At 48.7% G+C, this 7,616-nt stretch overlaps 1 protein-coding gene across 1 annotated transcript in view; it reads right to left on the reverse strand.

Moving 5' to 3' along the window:
- Nucleotides 1-7,616, reverse strand: part of GRAMD1B (GRAM domain containing 1B) — a 32,275-nt gene that overhangs the window by 16,694 nt on the left and 7,965 nt on the right. The gene's annotated exons all lie outside the window — the stretch shown is intronic.

The following is a 7,616-nucleotide window of genomic DNA, read 5'->3' on the forward strand; positions in this document are numbered from 1 at the left end:
GCAGTGCATGAGCTGCCAGTCCCCAGCTCTCCCAGGAACAGCGGCAGCAGCCTCAGAAAACAGGCACTTTAGTACGGCTGCAGCCTTGCCAGAGGAACCTCAACAATCACTGTCATCTAGTGTTCAGGAGCAACGCAGTCATCCCCGCTCCTGTCCCCGTCAAGTGCTCCACCTGGCAGTCAGCAAACTCACAACTACCCGCTGGCAGAGCGCAACCGCTTCTGTGGGGCTCAGAAGAGGCTCTCGCAGGGGTTCAACCGTGTTTTGCGCTCATTTGCAGACACTTGGCCTCATGCAAGGCCTCAGAGGAAACGGTGCTCTTGGCTGGAGGGAGACCAGGAGGTGGCGGTCACTAAACTATAACGCGACTCTGTCCACGCCAAACCGCCTCCTGCATGCCCATGCCGACAGCTGCTCCTAAGAGCCAGGACATCCTTCGAAGGCAGAGCTGACCGAAATAAAGGCAGGTACAAATTCAGGAGGCACACATCTCCCACCTAATCTGTCATGTTCTTTCTCCCACAAATATAGGGAAGACAAAACAACCTGGGGTACAACCTTTCCCCTCCTATCTCCATTTTCTCTCAACAACCCTCTCCTGTCTCTTCCAGCTACGCAATACAAACCTCCCAAAGCAGAAAGGTCTGCACACCTCCGGGCCTCCCAGGAAGGGCCCCAAAGCTCAAAGTGATTGTGAAAGGTAGCGACTATCTGAGAACGGTGTTGGAGGGGTCTCAGGGGTGGGAACGATACGAAGGTTATTTAGCATTAGCCTTACCAAATTGTCAAACACTGTCAAATCAAAGAAGGAAACAAAGACACACACACAACCCCCCAAAGCACTCCCTCTTCCACACACCAACTGAATGAACTAGAAACAGTATTTTTAAACATCAACTCTGCACTTGAGGCATTTGCTCCAGTCCTGTGGGCTCAAAGGAAAGTATCTTACTTCTGAATACAACCAGCTAACCAGCAGATGACAGACCTAAGAATTTTACTCACCGAACTTTTAGTCTGAACATCTGCAAAAGATCTTGATCAGAAATGGGCTCCAGCAAGAGCCCAAGCCCAAGATTTCTTGGGACAAGCAAAAAAGATGGGAAAGGACTAGAATCAGCTCTGAGCTTTGGGTTCAGCATATTACAGCAACCCAGCTTAGCAGTACAGTTTCCCCGTGGAGGGATGCTCCCTTCCCTTCCCCGCAGTAAGGGATGTTCTGACCTCTCTACAGCCTGAACTACAACAGACACTTCTGCTTAGTACCCGAACTTCTGTTAGTGACAAACAGTTCAGTTTAGAGACACTCACTGCTGGAATTTCATCTGAGTCAACAAGTCCCTCCAGGTCCCAGAGCAGACACGGCAGTTCTTGATCCAGCACAAGATCCCAGAGAGCCCCACACTCCAGCAAGGAATCCATAGCGCTCCCTCAGCACTCGCACAGCTCCCTGTGTTCAGTCAAACTCTGCTTTTCCTGTTCCTGCTGGTACCGCTTCTTGTTTAGATTCAAAGTTGAAAGAGATACAGCAGCTTGGCAGGAGTTTACGTGTCTTTCCCTGCTCACATTCAGGTCGTCTGCCCTAGCAGCCTCTGTAGATCTGAGGGAGGATTTGCCTTAGAGAGGACTTTGAAAAACTGACTCATTAGGGTAAGCGTGCCGGCGGGCAACCTTTGTGCTCTTCTGCTTCATTCTCACCAGCTTCTTGCTGTGGGCATCCCTTAAAGCAGCACTGCAAAAGTGCCAACAGCCTGAGCAGCCCCAGGCAGGTCTGAGCAAGGCATCTGCCACTCCCGACCGGGGCCCGATGCCCAGGACCGCCGGAGCTAGCAACTGAAATAGCTCTGACCACCAGAACCCCGCCGGACCCGCTGCAATTCACAGATCTGGCTGCGGTTTCCAGGACTGAACAGGATGGCAAACAGAGACTTCAGCTGTTTGGGTTTTTCCCCCGCTTTGGAACCAGAAAAGCAGTTACACTTATTCCTTCAGCATCTGCCTCAGGCTCTCCTCCCTAGTCCGTCTCTAGTCAGAAGGGCAGCTTCAGTCTTGGTTAAGGTTTCTCATGGAAGGAGTGGCTGGGGAAGATACCAAAATGACTCGCACATGCTTTAAGTTACTGTAGCTGGGTAATTCTGTCGGCCAATGCCCTGCAGTAACCCAGGCTCAGCCCTGCCTCCCAGCAGATGTTTCCTGTAATGGAAAGTTGCTGGACAGAGCAAGCAGGGGGAGGCTCAAGGGGAGTAAGGAGAGACCAGTCTAAAGAATATAGGTGAGAAGTCAGCCATGTGAGACCCACAGTTAGAAGGCTAAGGGCGCCGCTATTCCTATATGTATCTCTCAGCCCTCCAAACGAAGCCCCATAGGTCTTTCTAGGTTTCATTTATTAGGTCACTTTGGAAAGGAAGGGCACGGCTTCCTTCAGGCTCCAGCAAATGAACTCCCTGCAGGTCCCAGGAACATTGCTTGGAGCATGGGAGCTCCCTGTATCCCTCTGCCCTTAGTCCCCAGCCTCTCCATCTTTCTGCTCAAGCGTAGAAACACACAGGTAAACATCTCACCACACAGGGGCTGCTCGGCCGTGACGCCGAGTCAGTGGTAACAAGTATCCTGAAAGAAAATCCTCATTCTTCCTAACAAACCAGACACACAGGTCTCAAAAATAACAAAACAAACAAAAAACCCAACCAAGTCTCTGCAGAGCCACTGTTTCATTCCAGGGCCCGTGACTGCAGTGCGCGCACTGACAGGAAGAAGTGACAAGGGCATCGTCTGCTCCGAGGCACCGCAAAAGCATTGCTGCTGCTGGACAGCACACAGGCCTCTTCGTTTAGCCGGGTTAGAAGGAAGCAGAACATCCATCTGCCACCTCAAGACGAGGGAACAATAAACAAGACTCCTGTATCCTGGGAAGGACAAACAATTAGGATTACAGACATCTGTGAGGCACTTGCATTGCTTTACTGAATGGCCCTCTGCTGGAAACCGCTCATGGGATTAGTTCCAAAAACAACCCCACCAGGATGCGTCTGACTACACACCCACCCACCTCCCTTTGCAGAGCTGAATGGCACAAGTGATCAAAGAGCTAACCTGGAGGTGGAGCCAGCAAACATTAACTCTACTGCAAACAGAGAGAGACAGGGCAGGATGGCACCCGAAGAGTGGAGGGGGGAATGGGGAGAAAACGGTGACTCCCCATGGTAAGATAATAGACAAACAGATAATAGACAAACAGAAAATTTAAAGCGACTGTGGCTGGGGGATGGGACAAGACAGGCAAGTCTGACAACACAAGAGCTGAGAAAGGTACAGTCTTGTACAGCACATATCACAGAAAAGAGGTGGAGAGATAGCAAGAGGCAGAGAGAAAAGGGGGAAGGAAAACTTTATCCAGCTTGCATGGCTGATGGACTTGCTCTTAACTCTTTATTTATATTGCTTCTGGACAGAACAGGAAAACTACGGGAAAAGAACAGAACACTTTCCCCGCTTGTGTGGGAGAGTTTAGACCCCACTGATGGCAGGACTGCAATGCTGATGAATGGCCACCTGTCCCGCAGCATTTCTTCCAAACACAGTCTGCTCTCTCACATTTTTTTTCCTCTTTCTCTTTTTTCTTTTTCTTTTTCAAGAAGTGAATGAACAGCAGAGGACGAAACTTCAAAGTAATCACTTTGGGGTAGTAGCCATTGGGGTGGAAACTGGATTTGTGTTTGTTATCACAAGAGCTTGCGTCAGAAGCTCACTTCTAATTTAGTGCCTCTGCACCACAGTAACCGTGTCAGGCCTGGTAACCCATACACCTAAAACCATGGAAAATCCGCAGGGATGAAAAACACCCAAAAGACAAAGAGTTAACATTGCTCCAGAAATAGCTGGACAGAATGGTTACTGGAACTTAAAAAATGATTGCACTGATTTACAGAGACAAAGGCTGTTTGTTCCACACCTTGCTAACTCATCTTTGGGCCGGATTTTTGCAAGAAACCCCATTTACATGATTGCTTTCTCTGAGTCAGGCTCAGGCTGCCACCGTTGGAAAGCTGTTTCCGATGTTTTCCCTAAAATGATGCATAATTTCTGTCTTCACAGCAAACATTTTACTCTTTCCAATAGCTGAGTTCCTCCCTCTGCTCTAGCATCTATGAGGTTTCCAAGAGGGTACTGGAAGAAAAAAAGACAACACGCCAAGACCAGTCTTGAGATCGCTTGATGGTTTCCCTAGGAAGCTGCAAGCGCTACTCAAAGGTCTCCAACACACGAAAGCCCTTCGCAGCACCACAGTCCGCCGTGGACTGTCAGCCTCCTCCTCAGTCCCAGTGCACAGGCTTTAGCCGCTGTTTTCCCACAGGAAAACCCAGGGCGCTCTCCTTTACCTGGCTACCTGCTTGTGTTTGACTGGATTGATTTTTGATTAATTTTCCACCTCCTGCGAGCCAAGCTGGAAGCTGCCCTGTGTGCAGAGCGTTTGTTTGCAGAACTGCAGGTGCAGGGCTCATGTCTCACTCTGTGCAATCCTCAGTGCAGGCTTCGCTCTCCCAAAGACTAGTGGCTGGAACTGTGCTCCTGTTGATCTTTTCTGACTTACTAGGACAGCAAATGTTCCTAGTAGTATTTAAGAACACTTCAAAGAGACAATTACTGTCTTCTCACTGCAATTTTTTTCCCCCACTAACCGCTCTGGGGCTATCCTGCACATAGGTGGCTCAGGTCAGTTGTAGAGAGAAGCTATAAGAAGAAAAAAATTCCAGCATGGTTGCAAAAGAGAAGGCAAGTGAAAGGAATGTGCACAGACAAGCACCAGGGAAAGGAGTACGGAGTAGGGCAGGCCTTGGGATCCAAATAGTAAACTGAAAACTTTGCGGACAGGTAGTTCTCACTTCTTCCTGGATGTCAACCGCGTTTACTCGTAACTTGTCCAAATCACCACCTTCTCTTTCCTGGGAGCACGCTCTATCGATTCTCCTGGTACCTGGCATCTACCAGCACAGGGGCTACAGGAGACGAGGTACAGAAGTAAGCCTTGCTATAGAGTGGCAGCGAGAAATGCTGCGGGAAATCAGAGACATAAACCCTAATTTAGGCACAGTCAAGGAAGTGGAAGGATTGATAGTCCAGCTGAGAGAAAAGCAGGCAGAAAAAACCTGCCTCAACTGTACACTGACCTCGAGACACAAAAACCGAGAGCTCCTCCATGCTCAGAAACGAAGCTCTTCACCCAAAGCCCAGAGAGGAGGAGAAGAAGAAAGGAGATAGCTTTTACCCTAGGTGGCAAAATATCTCCAGTTTGTCTCTAATTTTAAGGAGGTCTGCGGGGTAACAAATTCCTTCTACCAGCTTGTGGAGGTCCTGCCACCCCCACAGCCAGTGCAAGCTCCTCCTTCATAGCATCAGGAAAGCAAAACACTAATTTCCCACCTCTCTAAGCACATCAGGTCTACAGTCATCTCTCTTATAGTAAACAAAATCATACAGTTTGTTTTTGAAATCTATTCTTTTTTTAAGAAAAAGAATATTTTATATTTTTTCTAAAATAATAAATCAATTAACAATAATTCAACATGCAGACACACCAGTTCAAAGCAGATCCATGCAAACTGCATCCCGATGGCTAAACACAGATGGGTTGGGCCTAAACCACCACAAACGGAGGTTTACTCCCTAAGAATAACAGTTCTTCTAAAACAGCCTCCGCCTGGCTGCGGTTCCTCACTGAAGGCGTGAGAAACACCTCACAGACTTTGTCTTTCCACTGCTAGTGAACTCGGTCAGGCCAGTAATGGTCTGCGCTTCCACCACGAGGACACAAACACAGAGCAAACCCCGTAAGGCTGAGTATATTTATTCTCAAACTGGTGTTCTTTTTCACAGTGCACCTGGACCAGTTTGCATTCGTCCTCTGGAAAGCAAAGCAAAGAAAGCACACCACGACCAAGAAAGGGCAGGTCTGCCAAAGCCGTCCGTGACCTTAGTTCACCCCTTTTCTCAGACTTCTCAGTCTGGTAGGGATGTCAATCCCCAAAAGCACTGGTAGGATCAAAAGAAAAACACGCAAAGCAAGAGAAGTTGGTAGCATCTTAAGGAAAAGTAGAGAAAAAGGAATCCAGGAGAGGGAAGAGGAAGGGTTCCAGCTGGCTAAGAAGGATACAGTGCTACAGGGACAGAAAGGCCAGGTAAAAGCAGCAAAACCTAAAGTAAATCTTAGAAAAGTGACACTCTGATCACTGATGCTCTGGGGATCTTTGAGGCTCATGTACTCTGTAGGCAAGGACTAGATTCTTGGTTTGGGTTTCTACGGTGCCTGGCACCCAGGGCTGCTGAACTGGCATGATGTGGAATGTGTTTGCTCTGCGCGTAGTGAAGTTTACACTATGTAAAAGTGGGGGGACTGACTAAAGGAACTGTAAGGCTTCATGATGAAGAAGCCTCCACAGGTTGACTTCTAGAGCTGCACTCAGTGGGGAGAGGAACAGAGGAACCAGAATGGTCCAAATGCCAGAAAAATCCTGCCTGAAAGGAGTTGGCAAAGAAGGGAAAATATACCAAGGAGATGTATTAGCAGATTTTTAACAGTAGACAGCCAAGCAGGACTGACTGCCTTCCTGGAGTTTGTGGCCCATCTGTATTTCCATGCTGCTGCTTTTACCTGGCCAGAATGTCTCTGCTAACTAGAACACGGATTGGTTTTGTTTTGTTTTCTAAAGGAAAATAATTGGGGGGAGGGGGAGAACCACAAAAAATGCAGCCAGTGCTTACTCTCCGGATGTACTGTCTCTCATGCTGAAAATACATGGAGGAAAAACAAGAGAACAGAAAGATAAGATAGAGAGGACATGAGAACACAAGAGACCCACAGAAGCAGAGCACAGCAAAGCACCATGCGGCAGAGCACGGACCTCAGCAGCTACGGTCAGAAGCAGCTCTGGCACAATAGCAAAAGTCACCTTTAGCCATGGCCACAGATTCCCAGTTTTGCAGCAGCCTGGCTGGGCCTGAGCAGCTGCCCAAACTGCCTCGCTCCATGCTCCTTTACCTGCCACTTCTCCACCAGTTTGGCCTACCGTGGTTTACACTTCATTCGTAATGCCACCGCCCCTACGCTTCTCTGCTTCTGAGATCACGTCTTTTCCTGTCCTTGCGACTCTCCTGGAGCTAATCATACAGAGCAAGGGCCTTAGGCTGCCTCTCAGGCCTCTCTCAAATTTGACCACTCTCTACCAGCCAAAATCACTGCTTCTAACGTCTTACGCCGCAGGAAGGTAGGAACTGCTGCTCAACTGCTGCATTTGCCTATAAAATCATGGTACTGCTGGCATCCACTTTGGAGCACTCAAGCGACGTGGGTTCAAGCGTGCAAAAGTGACACCAGTTGTGGAAATTTGCACACCAGCAGCTTTGTACCAAAAGCACTGCCATTCATGCTTGCAGAATGAAAATAAGGTCAAGGCAGAAGCAAAAGATGGTTTGTGTTTCTGTGAGATCAATAGGAAATAATTCCTCTCTTGCCCCACTCCACCCTGAGATGCAAAGCGTTTGCAGGGTGGAAGCTCTGTCGCCACATCAAGACCAACTCTGCTGGGAAACTGGAAGGTACAGGATGTGGAGATCATCGG

Source organism: Buceros rhinoceros, unplaced genomic scaffold (assembly GCF_000710305.1).
Source record: "Buceros rhinoceros silvestris isolate BGI_N320 unplaced genomic scaffold, ASM71030v1 scaffold15523, whole genome shotgun sequence".
Taxonomy (NCBI): domain Eukaryota; kingdom Metazoa; phylum Chordata; class Aves; order Bucerotiformes; family Bucerotidae; genus Buceros; species Buceros rhinoceros.